This window comes from Lygodium microphyllum, chromosome 13 (assembly GCF_053477565.2).
Source record: "Lygodium microphyllum isolate KBCC chromosome 13, Lygodium_microphyllum_v1.1.10, whole genome shotgun sequence".
In the NCBI taxonomy this organism is placed as follows: Eukaryota; Viridiplantae; Streptophyta; class Polypodiopsida; order Schizaeales; family Lygodiaceae; genus Lygodium; species Lygodium microphyllum.
In genome coordinates, this window is record NC_141147.1 from 126,097,369 (window position 1) to 126,112,880 (window position 15,512).

At 43.6% G+C, this 15,512-nt stretch overlaps 1 pseudogene; it reads left to right on the plus strand.

Annotated features, from left to right (window-relative positions):
- The first annotated feature begins 2,006 nt into the window (after positions 1-2,006).
- The window catches only part of LOC148027180 (trans-cinnamate 4-monooxygenase-like), a 33,103-nt pseudogene continuing 19,597 nt past the window's right edge, over positions 2,007-15,512 (plus strand).

Consider the following 15,512-nt stretch of genomic DNA (forward strand, 5'->3'; position numbering starts at 1 on the left):
GTGTGGGAGTGAGGGATCAAGAGGGTGAAGCTCTTCACCATCTCCTCTTCTCTTATTCTCTTCTCTTCTCTTCTCTTTTCTCATGCACATAGCTATGGAGGATGGAGCTTGGCAATGGAGGAGGCTTGAGGATGCTTGAGCTTGTGTCAAGAATCGTGGAGCTACCGAGGTGTGTGAGGGAGGAGGCTACTCACTTCGACATCAAGGTAAGCTCACTACACTTGTAGGATCAACGGTGCGTCGGCTAGGTGAGAGATAGCCATTAGAGCTCGCTTGAAACGCTTGAAGCAATAAGCGGTCCGTGGGTCTTAGCAGTTGAGTGTGAGCTCCCTCTACATTTTGGTTCCGTTGCCGGGACCAACGGATTCTAGCTTGAGCACTTGCGCGCCTCATATCGAGCATCGAAGTAGGGGATTCATCCTTGAAATGGAGCTTGAGATAAGTAGGAAGTTTGGGTGTTTTTTATCTTCAAAGACAAGTAAGTATTTTGGGACATTTTGTGTGTTTGATGATTGGAAAACATGGAGAAATTATTTCAGTTTTTTGCTTTCGATCCTTGTTGCATTTAGAGTAAGCTAGCATTAGGAAATTGCACCCGAGAGGCATAGGGTTTGCTACTATAAAACATGGAGAAAATCGGGAAAAAAAAGTGGAAAATGGAGGAAATGCTCATTTGAATGTGTAGGAATCGCAAGGAGAGTGATTGGTAACATCCGAGTAATGTCCAGCAGGGGTATAAGTTCTTGGAGGGCAAGGAAATCCTTATTTGCAACTAGTTGAGAGAGAGAGAGAGAGAGAGAGAGAGAGAGAGAGAGAGAGAGAGAGAGAGAGCTTGGGTGACCCATTTTGATCGACCAGTGCAAGGAGTTACGTTGCTATTGGCGATCCCCAGGTATATAGATCTCTTCCCCATCACTCCAGCATCATTCCTGTTGAATCTTGTAGCTTGTAATAATCAATACCTTAAGATTTTTGACGATTTCATGCTCAAAAGTGCGTTCGGGTCGGCGGGATCGGGACATCTGATCTAGTGTCTGATTCTCAAAATCGGACGTTCAATTCTAAGAATTAGACGCTCGGACAACCGTCCAATTGGACCATCCTGTTCGATTGGACCACTCAGATCAACCCGTCTGATTTTGAAAATCGAACCACTCAGACCACTCAGACCATCCTATCCGATCAGACCACTCGGACCAACCTGTCCGATCGGACGCCTCGTCCGATTGAGGCAATCGGACCCAGGGATTAGGACACGTCAACAATCGGACTACCCATCCTATCTGATTAGACCACTTGTCCGATTTTCGAAAATCCGACACTTGACCGCTGTCCGATTCTGAGAATCGGACATCTCAAAATCGGATCCACCTGGTCCGATTCTCAGAATCGGACACACCCTTAGGCAAAAAAAAAAGAAAACATCAGAAATTGTCCCCCGCGATCGACTGGAAGCACAACCCGCTCAGGATAATATAGCGGATGCCTTGTATGCAGTTCCCGACGTAGGAGTCACAACCAAGGGACAGGGGGACAGTGCTGGAGCACTACCCAGCGACCTAACGCGTTGAGAACGGAAATCCAATTGTAGGACCTGTGATCGACCCTCGAGTGAATAGCAAGAAGTAGCGTAGACCCTAGAATCCACTAGAACGGCCAGGACTTGAGTGACGAAGCTTATCAGGCCTGAGACAAGACAAGAGGGCATAAGGCATATAGAGATTGTTTGCCGCACTTGAAGTACACATAAGAAAGATGAAAGCTTGATTGACCACAAGTGCACGAGAAATGACACACACTGAGTGATCATAAATCGAGGATTGTATTCAATAAGTCAAGGAACTCACTCCGATAAAACCACTCAAGGAACCCACCAGCAGGAGAGAACCAAGTCATAGACAAACTATCAAAGCACAGAGTAGGACCAAGCAAGGAGCGCCAATGACGTGGATCTGTCAAGTCTATTTAACCTGATCGACAGCTTAGTGGAGTGCGAGAACTCGACCATGGCGAAAGAGAGCTCAGACCATCGATCTAATGAGGACCTTGATTTGAACGTATTCCCAGCTGGTGAGCAGTTACAACGCACACGCCCAGTACGAGCACCGCAGCAGGACAACAGATGCAATCATCGCACATCTAGAGGAGGAGAGAAGGCTAGCCTGCAAAGCATTGTAGATCATAGCCGAGTATAATAGGGATTAGCAGGCTAGGAGCCAAAGGCAAAGCATGGAGCTGCATGAGGTGCAGCGAGTGCTGAACTTAGCTGGCCGAAATGTTTGTTTTGTTGGTTTTTTTTGTGTTTTTTTGTGCTCCTTTGTGATTTATTATTATTATTTTAGTTTTGTTTGTTTATGTTGGGTGTGTTGTTTTTTGTTTGTGTGTTTTTTTTGTTTTGTTTTTTTTTGTGGTGTTTTGTGTGTGTGTGTGTGTTTTTTTTTTTTGGTTTTGTGTTTTGTGTGTATGTGTGTGTGTGTGATTTTTTTTCTTTCTTTTTTTGTTTTTTCTCTTATTTTTGTTGGTTTTGTTTTGTTTGGTTGGCGAAATCCATTAAAAAGAGAACACACCCCCGTCCCGTACACATGTGCGGGGTGGGAGTAAAAAAATTTGCATCGACAGGATCAGACGGGGTAGGGATAGCGACATGCAAGGCATAGAGAGCACAGGGGCGGCTCGAGGCACTGGAAACCAAAAACATGCGCGTTCACGCGCGACATGAGAGACGCGACCACACGTCAAGAGGAAGAAAAATTAATAAAACCCAAACTGTACATCGGATCGAAAGACCGTAAAAATGAAAAATGTTCCAGGAGATGAGGGGAAGATGATAAAAAAATGTGAGATGGGTTCCAGGGCAAAATCAGGGTGTTCACATGGAAAAAACACAAAAAACGGCTCCAATAATACATACGAGGATTAATATGGAAAAATCCGCTCGTCGAAACGCAGGGCAGAAAGAAGGAAAAATGTGCCAAATAATGTGTTCGACAAACCTATCACGTTAACACATGGTTTTGACCGAGAGAGAATGCGTTCACATGGGAAAAACCCAAAAATCGTACTCGAAAAGGGATTCGAAAATTAATATGAAATGATCCGTGCACCGGAATACAGAACAGTAAAGAGGAAAAATGTCTGAAAAAATATAACCGTGGGGACTATCACATCAAATCTTAGGTCGAATGGGGTTAGAAGGTGTGAACGCATGGAAGAAACAAGAAAATGACGCTAAAAAAACACCAATGAAAATTAATAACAAAAAATCTAGATGGTGAAGCATGGCAGAGAAAAAAAGAAAAATTGTGCAAGAAGGGTGGTCAAACAAGGCGATCTAGCCAGAATGGAATTCGTAAAAGAGTAGGGCAGGTTCACATGGAAAAATGTTAAAAATATGCACGAAAAATACACGAAAACTTGCAAAAAGTAATATCGGATGAACCGTGCATCGGAAGGACAGGAAGCAAAAAGAAAAAAGGTCAGAAGGAAGATGGAGGACAAGGCTGTCATGTCATATTTGTGTGCAGAAGCAAAAATGTGCGTTCACATGGAAAACCGTCCAATTTACAGGAAATGCTTCAAAAATTAATAACTCAAGAACCATCGGTCAGAATAGGGGTTGGTAAAAAGAAAAAATGGAAAATTGAAAGGGACAAAAAGGACTGTAAGGTTGGGTTTGGATTCCGGTGAACATAGGATGCGCTCACAAGCAAAACATTAAAACAAGGGATAAAGGAAAATAGGGAAGGAACGGCCCAAAGGGGGGGGGGGGGGGGGTAAAGTTAGATGGGTGGTTAGGAAAGGGACCCATGAGGGAAAAAAAAGGTCATGGCATACATGCATGATCAACTTGAGGCATATGTAGGGGGTATGCACATAAGACGCGTAGGGATGTGTCCCCACACTTAAAACCTTTACAGACAGAGTAGATTAATCGACACGGCCATAGACTTGTCAACCGATTGGATGCTGGCATCCCTACACTTAAGACATCACATACACTTGCAAACAGAAAAGTAGGGTTAGGAACACTTGGCCCGTTTTGCGTATAGTCTAAGGAACCGTCACTACTATAGAAGGGTTGGAGTCAACTGCAAGAGAGGTACCACGGCTCGCTCCAACGTTCAGTCAGCATGGCAAGGACCATGCAGCAGCACCCTAGGAGGTAGCTAGTTGATGAAGCCCGTCGGGGAAGGTGTCGTTGACGAAGGATAGTCACTCAACTCACTGGCACTCAAATGGAATGAGAGAACAGTCACTCGCCCCATAACTTACATCACTCGAGGTAATATTGATGGAAACCCAAATCTCACACCCGATTTAGGAATCGAAAAGGGGGTGGGGCAAAGGGAGTATGCCAGGGTGTACAATTAATGGTGCATTAGTGCGTCCAACCCGTGTGGCATAGGTGCAAGCAGGAAGGCTAGGGAGCCTTGCAATGCAATGTACAGAATAGAGTGACGTGTCTTGTGCTGATAGCAGAGACCCATCCCGTGGGTGCAGAGGGAAACGAGAATGTACCGGACTCCAATTGTCGTAACGCCCCTCAATCCTCACCTCTCAATAATTGATTGAAGAACCATCCGTCACACTTAGCCCACCCTTTGTCTCACACTCTGTTGAAAGATACAAAGGGTAGCCCGTTCCTGAAACCCCTTGATGTAATCTTCACTCTCACTTGTGCAGAGGTTGTATGCCTTGTGCGCATTTGATGGTGCAACTGTACATCCTGCCCTGTGTTGGCATACAGTGCAAGAAGGAAGGCAATGGAGCCTTATGGTGCAGTGTATAGTAACAGATCGTGCGTTGTGTAATGAAAGGCCCATCCCATGTGTGCAACACTCCATTCACACATCTCACCTCTCATTTGATTTGAAGGGAAAAACTGGTCACTCACCCCACCCTCTGTCTCACTCACTGATAGATACAGAGGGTAGCCCATACTCACATCCCTATCTTGTGAGGATGAAAGCTCACATCACTCAAGGGGTTGATGATGAAGATCGCTTTATCTGTTGTTGTCATCAAGATGTTGAAGAGGAGGCATACCTAGGGAGACAGACAACAACAAGTCTCGTACTTCAATGATTTGTAAGAAAGATCATATGTTAAGAAGGGCAGATGGACTGATATTGCAAAGACATCGCACCAAGGGAGGTGGCTTCAAATTACTTGCTGAAAAGGTGCTATTGATGAGTTAGCTATCCTGAACTGTGGGGTGTTACCACCTTTTTCACAGTCAGCTTCCCACCCAAGGGTGTTTCCACCTTTTCTTGGAATGAGGCATGTTATGACAGGGAATTTCTTCCTTTTCTCCCATAACAGTTTTGTTTGTTTTCTTTTTCTTTTTCTTTTTCCGTTTTTTTTTTAAGAAAGAGACTGGTAGAAATACCATGTGTCAGGACCAACCTCGCCACCGTTGTTGGATCAGACTAGAAGAGAACAAGGTCAAGTTGAGAGGTATCTGTGAGGGGCTAGCAGAACGAGATTGCCTTATAAGGAGAATCATAAGGGCTATCAGAAGCATGAAGAGAAGGACAATGCGAACCCAAAAGGGAGAGGCTAGGTTGACATTGATTGTCAAGATTCCCAGGGAGGGAAGTACTTCTTCAGACGATAGCCATTGATCAGGAAAGAATCATCAGCGGCATCAATGGTCTGTACTTGAACAAAGGCCATTAGGATTGATAGCAAGTACCTTGTATAGGCCCATCCATCATTGTTGAAGCTTGCCAGGAAACTTTCCAAATCTTGAATTATAGGCTAAGACAAGATCACCTTCTTTGAACTCCTTGTGTTTGATGAAACTGTCATGATAGGCCTTGTGTCACGCTTGAGTGGTTTCCATACATTGTAGGGCCATCCGCCGTATCTCATTCAATCATTCCAAGTGCATGAGGCGGCATTGCAATGACTTATCATCTCCCAAGCGTTCTTTAACTGCCACTCGTAAAGAGGACAATCCCAGTTCAACAGGGAAGACAGCTTCTGTACCATACACTAACTAGAAAGGGGTCTGCCCTGTAGCTGCCTTATGGGAAATTCTATATGTCCAGAGGGCCTCTATAAGTCGATCATCCTAGTCGCGACGATGTGCGTCAATCGTTCTTGTCAGGATTGAGCAGAGAATGCGATTGGTGACTTCAACCTAGCCATTGGCTCTGGGGTAATAGGGAGTGGACTTGCGATGGCGGATCTTATACAACTGTGTCAGCTCCTCCATGATTTTGTTAAAGAAATGAGTACCTCTGTCACTTACCAACTCAAGGGGACTGCCAAAAAGAGTGATAATATTCTCGTACATGAACAAGGCTATGTTGTTACCATCGTCTCGCTTCAGGGCTTTAGCTTCACACCACTTTGTGACATAATCCGTACATACTAAGATGCATCTGCTCCGCTTCTATCTGGTGGGTGGATCAATGGGACCCACAAAATCAACCCCCCACTTCTCGAATAGCTTTAGGGGAAGAATAGGTTGCAATGGCATGGCACTTGTTTTGGTGGTCTTTTCCATTCGCTGACAAGTGTCACATCTCTTACAATAGTCATGTGCATCCTTGTGGAGGGTTGGCCACTAGTATCCTGCTAACACAGCCTTCCTAGCTATCGCTTCTCTTGCGAAGTGTCCACCACATGGTTCGTCATGGCATGCTTTCAATACTATGCCGATTTCATCCCTTGCAACACATCTTCGCAGCACTTCATCTTTGCCTCTCTTGTACAGTGCACCGCCTAGCAAGGTGTAGAGGGCTGATTCTAACATAAGATTCTTCTTCTCATGGCTTGAGATGCCAGGAGGATACTGTTGAGTTGCCAGGAGGTTGGCTATGTCTGCATACCAGGGAGCGACTGTTTCTACTAGAAACAAGGAAGCATCAGGAAGATCTTGATCATCCTGTTCCTCTTTTGCAATTTGAGGGATCCGTGATAGATGATCGGCTAGGATATGGGAATGGCCAGGCTTAGTGACCACTTCAAAATCATACTCCTGGAATAGGAGCAACCATCTCATCAGTCATTTTTTAACATCTGCTTTGTTCATCAAGAAGGACAGGGCTTCATGATCCACGTAGAACTTGAAATGTGTTGACAATAGATAGTGTCAAAACTTCTCTAGTGCAAACACCATTGCCAAGCACTCAAGCTCTGTCGTTGTGTAGTTTCATTTCCTATCAGTGACCTTTCGGCTTGCATAATATATTGGTTGATCTAATTTAGAGGGGCCCTTTTGACATAGGACAACACCTAGCCCTTCAACTGATGCATCTGTGTGCACATGGAACTCCTTCGTCCAGTCCGGAGGTTGTAAGATAGGTGCTTTGTGATAAGGTACTATTTTAGGGTATGAAAGGCTTCTTCATAGTGATCAGTCCAAAGAAAATCCACATCTTTCCTTAGGAGCTTGTGCAGAGGGGCCGCCTTGGTTGCACAATGTGCAATAAATCTTCTATAGTAGCCCACATGGCCAAGAAATCCTCTCAATTACTTGAGTTTGTTGGTGCTGTCAAGGCGAAAATCTTCTCAATCTTCGCCGGGTTTGTTACAATCCCTTGTGCAGAGACAATATGGCCCAAAATAACTTCCCATGAGATGCCAAAGACACATTTGTCGGGGTTGAGAGAAATCCCATACTCTCGACATCTGTCAAAACATTGCTCTAGGTGTCTCCAATGCTCAGGAATCAAATGATAGACACAAAAGACATCAAGATACACCTCAATGAAATCATGCAAATGATTCTAGAAAGCAGCCATCATTACTCGTTGGAAGGTGGCAGGAGCATTACAGAGCCCAAATGGTATCACTCTATAGGTATAGGTCCCCCATTCTGTGGTGAAGGTTTTTTTGGATTGGTCATCTTCTGTAATTTGGACTTGGCTATATCTACTTAATCCATCCAAGAGGGAATACAGCTCATAACCTACCACTATGTCCAATAGTTGGTCTGTAAAAGGGATAGGGAAATGATCCTCCTTCATCTTTGAATTGAGCTTTCGAAAGTCTACACATATTTGAAGTTTCCTATTCTTCTTGGGTACTACCACAATGGGTGAAACCCATTCACTGTTAGCCACGGGATAAATGAACTCAACTTCAAGAAGTTTCAATAATTAAGCCTTCACCAGAGCAGAATAATTAGGATTCATATGTCTTTGTCTCTACCTTATAGGTTTGGCATCGGGTTCTAGGTCAATGTGATGTTGGCATACTATGGGATCAATCCCCTTTAGATCTTTATATGACCAAGCAAACATGTCTAAGTTCTCTTTAAGTAGGTCTCGCAGGACCACTAGTTCTTCTTCTGGAAGATTGAGACCCACGTTCAGGTGACGTTCAATACCGTAAGTATCCAAGAAGGTTACTTGTCTTTCACCTTCCACTTCGCGGATAAATGTCCCACGGATTTCTTCTGGAAAGAGGTCTGACTCTTTCAAGGGAGTAGTGTCATTGTCTAATGTTCCATTAGAACCAGTGTCCTCCTTCTAAACAAATGACTCATTTGTTTGTTGAGATTGCTGGAAAGGTATTAGAGTTTTGTTTGCTTTTGTGTGAGTGGTGATTTCTTCTAGACTTAGGGATTCATCTTTAGAGGATGCTTCTAGGAATGTCACATAGGATGGATCCTCTAGAAGCTGTGGCTCTAATGGCTCTGGTTTCTGTTGACAGGGGGCATCATCATCATCTTTTCTCCAAAATGAATGGTTAGGGCAACAGGAGCCACTAGTGAACTTAATTTTTATGCCTTTGATCCATTGCTTATGCAGATTCTTCATACTTTGTGGTCCATTGGTCAACCCGAATGGAACCATGGTCATTCCATCCAACACTTCCAACACCCCGATATTTTCGACCTCTGAGGTTTCTCTAGGGACATCAACAAGATCGTCCACTATCATAGGAAATTCTTCATCTGCACTTTCATAGCCTGCTTCGTTTTTTTCTTTATCATGTCCATCCTCTTCCTCTGGAGGCTCTGTCTCTGCTTCTGTAGAGGCTCTGTAGGAGAAGAATAGATCTTTTGTCTCTGCATATGCTTCTGCTTCTATTTTTGTCTCTGCCTCTGTCTCTGTTACTGTCTCTACGACTGCCATGTAGCAGGGAGAACCATACATCCATGCTTCTATCTTGTTGTTAGAGGCGATTTCAGAAGTTAATTCTAGTTGAGGTAGGAGGTATTCTTCCATGGACAAAGACTTTGCTTCCTTTGGTAGTTGGCTTAAGTGCCCACTGTTAGGGACTGTGCCTCTGTTTTCTTGGGAGAGATCTGTTTAATAGCCTCTTCATCTCCTGATGTACCATCTGTTACCTCGTTGGAGGAGTCAGTTATGACTTCGATGGATGTGGATCCATTGCCTTTTTGCGAGCCATACGATTTCAGCACCACTTTGTTGGGTCCTCTGCCTTGGGTTAGGGTCCCTTTGAACCAATCCGTCCTAGCTCTGGCTTCAAAAATCCAAGGTCTTCCCAACAACAGAGGGTATGAGATCCCATAAGAATTTGGTTTGACCACCAAATATGTCAGCCAATAGTCTCTTCTTGCAAGGGTTGTTTTTACGTATGGGAAGATGCCCAATGGTTTAATTTTGCTTTGGTCTGCCAATCTGATAAGCCACTCTGTAGGTTGAATTCCTTACAACCCTAAGTCCTTCATTGTCACATCCTTCATTATGTTTACTGATGAGCCTCTGTCAACAATCAATGGATCTGAAATAAAGCATCCTTCAATCCATACACTAATCTTTGGTATTCCAAGATCTAGGAATGTGTTAGCCACATCTACTTCCTTCGCAGGTTCTGTGGCTTTTTTGGACTTTATTATTATTGGGGGAGCAATCCTTAGTCCGCGTCTTCTTATCAAGATGCTTTTGAATTTCTTTCGACATCTGGGAGACAGCATCAGAGAAGGTTAAATTTGGTTTAAAAGTGTCTAGGTCTTTGACCAAGTCATATTCTTTGATAGGATCCATGGGCTTCTCCAACCTGTTGGGAAATGGGGCTACACTCATTTTCATATTTTCTTTTTCTTCTAGTAATGGCAGCATTGGCACTTCTTCTATTTCTGGAGGTGCTTCTGCATCATCTCTCTCTCGTGGACCTCTGGTCCTGTTTCTGGGACTGTCTCTGTGACTCTCTATGGCACTACAGTGCTCTATATACTACACTGTTATGTCTTGTACTAATCTATCCCTTTGTTGATAGGTTGAACTTCACAGTCTTGGCAAGGGAGTTGTTCTCTTCTTGGACAACTAGTTCCTTCTTCTTGGCATGCGTGACAGTAGCAACTTCCAACTCTACCAAATTGGAGGCAAGCTCTTGTACCTTCTGTTGGCTATCAGTACCATTGGCCTTTACAGGGGCTAGACTTGGACAATCCTTTGTAGTGTAGCTTTCTCTGCGGCCTTCTCCTTTGCATCAGTTGCATAAGGGCTTGTAATCCACAGATTGTCTAGGGTTTGGACAATTCGGGGAGATATGACCCTTTTCTTCACACCTATAACATTCCACCTCTGATCTCTGACCACTACTAGACTATCGTCCTCTGTAACTTTGAGAGGGAAACCTCCTTGGACTGAAATTAGGACCAAACTCCCTAGGCTTTGGTCCAATATCTTGTGTTGTCATTTTGGATTCTAGCAATTTTAATCTTGCATTTTCATCCTTTTGTCTTCGTTCATGCATCTCTTTCAGAGAGCAAATATCCTTTGTATGGTTCTTTCGCAAACAATAGGAACAGAAGGCTCCACGAATGGTTGGTTTTTGGGTACATTCAATGGCTAAATGTCCCGCTTGATGACACTTTCTGCACCACGTATTAGAGTGTATCACATCTCTTCCAACTCCCGTAAGGGTGGATATATTGGCGGTATTCATCTTCAGCGTCTGTAGCTACTATGTAATCACATCCATAAGCTCTTTCTTGATACTTGCAACTGAGTTGGATAAGTAGTCCTTCAGATTTTCACCTTCTGAAGTACTTGTAGTAGGATTTTGTGAAGCTTCTGTAATTACTGCATACACTGGTTGGGCCAATCCAGAGGGTCCTCTGTTCTAGTTCTGATTCAGAGCTCTTGTTGAGACTTGGGTTTGTTGATTCTGGTTGGTAGGATTCCACTATTGTTGAGTTGCCATTGGAGGAACTGTTTGAGGTCATTGTTGTTGTGGTTGAACCATCATTTGAGGCACTATCATCTGTGGTGACCATAATGGATTAGGTGCATTATACTGCGCACTGTTTGCATCTGAGGATAGGGGTAGGGAACTATCCCTGGAACTGCGTTTGGTGGGTATACCATTCCTGGCATGGGAGAGGTAAGACTCCTTTTCCTGGAGTCATTGACAACCTTGCTTCAACTTCGTCATACAATCTTGCACCTTCCACTGTAGCTTGCAGATTGACTGGTCTTCTCAATTTCATGAACTTGCAAACTTCTAGTTATAGGCCTCTAAAGAATACTCCTTTCTGAATGCCTTCGTCCAAATGATGGTTAGTCCATCTCTTTAGGATGGATTCCATTCGCGAGACATAAGCTTCTACTCTTTCTCCGAAGGACTGACTTAGGTTCATGAACTCCTCTCGCATACGCTCTTCAAAACCTTCACGCCTGAATTTAGTGAGGAAGGCCAACTTCAGGTCGTTCCATGTGCCAAAAGTTCGTGCTGCTTGTCTCTCATACCACTGAAATGCCCTGCCCTTGAAAGTAGCAGGGAATATTGCTAACCAATGCTCAGGGGTTCTGGCATTGTTAGCCACACATGCTACCATAAACTCTGCTACATGAAGATTAGGGTCTTCATTGTACTCTCCCTTAAAAAGTAGAAATGGGACTACATTTGTTGGCTTGTCATCAATATTTCCAGGACAAAGCTGACTAGGAAGGGGACATTGAGTCGCCATGGGGACTTTTGTAAAGAGTGCTTTTAGGGCGTCAAAGGAGGCTTCTACTGCGAGCTCGTTCTCAGCTTTGATTCTTGCCTTCTCTCTTCTCACGTACCTCTAGACTTGTTCTAACGATTGCCTCTTGATTGCATCATTCATCAGGGGGATGCCTCCAACCAGTTGGTTAGTACTCAATAGAATAGAATCAGAGAGGGGCTTCAATCTCTGGGGGATTCTCTAGCCAACATCTCCTCTACTTCATTATTTTCAACATCTCTAAATTTAGCTTTCAAACCACTATAGAGGGGGAGATATTCCATTCTCAAAGTATCAAAACTCATTCTTCTTAGGATCGTTGTTGTGCCAACATTATAATAATGCCAGCTTCTGATGGTTTCAACAATGTATGTTGTGAAAAACACTTTGTCTACCAACTTCCAGTGGGTTGCTAATTGGACAAACAGAAGATTGTCAGTGCACCAAGCATCCCACGTATCTTGCTGTTGAGCATCCACGAACAAATTCCAACTCTTTTCCTTCTTGTTTTCTTGAACCTCCACAGACCACAACTCCTGAAGCTTCTTCACAATCTCCCACTTGATGGTGTCTGGAAACTTCTCTATGAATACCAAATCTTCTATGGGTAGTCATTCTCTCTGCTTCTACTCTTCAGTTTGTTCCCAAACAATTTGCCACCAAGATGCAAGTTTTTGTTGCTTCAATAGGAAGGGGAAATAGTCCACCACATAGAGCTTGCATCATGATGGTAATATTTTTCCGCCATTGTGGGATGAAATTTTTGTGGAAAGTGGCTTTGGCAATAAGAATCTCCAACTCTTCAATGGAAGAAGAAACTTTGCAAACATCCATTGAATTCTGCTCTTCTTGGCAATGCCACTTCCTTCATTTTCAGCCTCTTCTGATGCTTGTTGATGGCAAGTTTTGTCAAGATTGTGGGAGAGAAGGAAGGAGTCTCACTTGTAGCTTTCTTGCTTGCACAATGGGGGAATACACACAAAGATGGAGGCTGAAAACAGTTTTCCTCTTCTTAGTTGTGTAAGCCAAAAGAACTCACATACAAAGAAATAGAAGAACCCTATATATGGGTCTCAAACCAAACTCAAATAACTAAGGTGGCATACTAACTGAGCCACGAACTAGAGTAGATAAGGATAGCTGTCATCTAGCTATTATTCATGGGCGGTGTACCAACTGCATCTACAACTGACAAGTCGGTGACATAAATGCACAACGGTCACCCTGGCATATCACGAGTGGAGCTCGATATCTCAACACTCCCCCTTGAGCTCAATCCCAATTCCTGCACACCAAGCAGGTCTCTGAACTTGTGCAGCTTCTTTGCGTCCAATGCCTTCGTGAATATGTCAGCTACCTAATCCTCTGTGCTGACATAAACTAGATCAATAAGACCTAGTAAAACCCTCTCTCGCACATAGTGATAATGCACCTCAATGTGCTTTGTTCTAGCATGATAGACTGGGTTATTTGCCAAGTGTATACTACTCATGTTGTCACAATAAATGACAACTGGTCCATCTGTATGCTGATGCATATCATAAAGTAGCTTATGCAACCAAGATACCTCACATGCAGCCATTGCTGCGCCCCTGTACTCAGCCTCTGTGCTCGACAAGGCAACTGTAGGCTGTTTCTTGCTGCTCCAAGTGACTGCAGCACTCCCAAAAGAGAACACATATCCACTGGTAGATCGTCTATCAGAAATACTACCAGCCCAATCAGCATCAATGTATCCATGCAACTGTATCTGAACCCCAGTCTCATAAAATAGTCCATACTCCAATGTGGACTTCACATACCTGAGTATGCGTCTAGCCGCATCCAAATGGGGTTTCCTTGGAGCCTGCATAAACTGACTTACCAATCTAACATCATAGCTCAAATCTGGCCTAGTAATAGTCATATAAATCAAACTTCCTACTATGCGTCTGTACATAGTAGGGTCTTCTAGAAGCCCACCTGCATCTGTGCTCATCTTCACATTCTGCTCCAAAGGAACTGAAATAGGCTTACAGCCTGTCATCCCATATTTGGACAGCATGTCCAATCCATACTGCCTCTATAAGAGCTGTATCCCACTTGGTGATCTAATCACCTCAATGCCCAAGAAATAACGCAGCTCTCCCAAATCCTTCATCTCAAACTTCTGCTTCAATAGCATTTTCACATGAAGGATATCTTCATCACTGTCACCTGTCATAATCAAATCATCAACATAAATGACAAGTAGCATAATACCTTTCTCTGTTTTTCTCACATAAAGTGAGAAATCTGCCTTGGAAATCTGAAAGCCAATAGTGACAAGATACTGTCCTATCTTGTCAGACCATGCTCTAGGTGCTTGCTTCAAGCCATACAAGGCTTTCTTCAACCTACAAACAAACTTAGGATGAACAGCATGCACATAACCTGGTGGCTGCTCCATATAGACCTCTTCTTGCAAATCACCATGCAAGAAGGCATTCTTTACATCCATCTGATGTAAAGACCATCCCTTTGATGCAGCCATAGCAATAACTGCTCTTACGGTTGCCATCCTTGCAACCGGACTGAATGTTTCTTCATAGTCAATGCCATATGTTTGTGCATACCCCTTGACTACTAATCTTGCCTTGTATCTGTTCACAGAACCATCTGCATTGTGCTTCACCTTATAAACCCACTTACAGCCAATTGCATTCTTACCTTTAGGCAAAGGTACCAATTCCCATGTAGCATTTGCTTCCAAGGCATCCATTTCTTCATCCATGGCTTTCTCCCATTTTTCTTTTTCCATGGCTTGCTCAAAAGAAGTGGGTTCTGGTTCCTGTATCACTTTGACCATATATGCATAGTGAATGGCTGTAAATCCATCATATTCCAGCCTATCCTTAGGATACCTAGCTCTCGTAGACCTGCGCAAAGTAGGTTCACTCCTAGGTGCTCTCAAAACATCCCTGGTCTTCCTTACTCCAAGTGTAACAATAGAAGGAATACCCAACTCATCATCAATGCTCTGTTCTGAGCCACTGGATTCACCATCCACATAAGAGTGACCTGCATTCACATCAAACATGGGCTGATCAACCTTCTCTTTTCCTTTTCATGATACCTGCATACCACTATCTGCATTGCTTTGAGAAGATTCTCCTGATCTCAATCTGCCTGTCCATGGCGAAGAATGTGAACCACTGCTAGAGGACGCTCCATGTCCACTAATATTTTGTGATTGCTGCTGTGAATTCTGTGCAGCATTACCATTTTGTGCATCTACATCATCAATCACATTTACTAGTTTATACCAGCTACTCATCTCATCAAAAACAATATCTCTGCTCACTGTAAACTTACGAGTAGAAGGGTTATAGCATCTATACCCTTTTTGCTGTAGAGAGTAACCAATAAAGATGCACTTCTCAGCTTTTGGATCCAACTTGGATCTCAACTCATCTGGCACATGTACATAGGCAATGCAACCAAAAATTTTCAAATGAGAAATATTTGGTTTCCTACCAGTATACCTCTCCTCTGGAGTCATCCCATGTATTGCTGCAGTGGGATTCCTGTTCATTATATAGACTGCTGTAGCAACTGCTTCAGCCCAGTAAAAATCTGG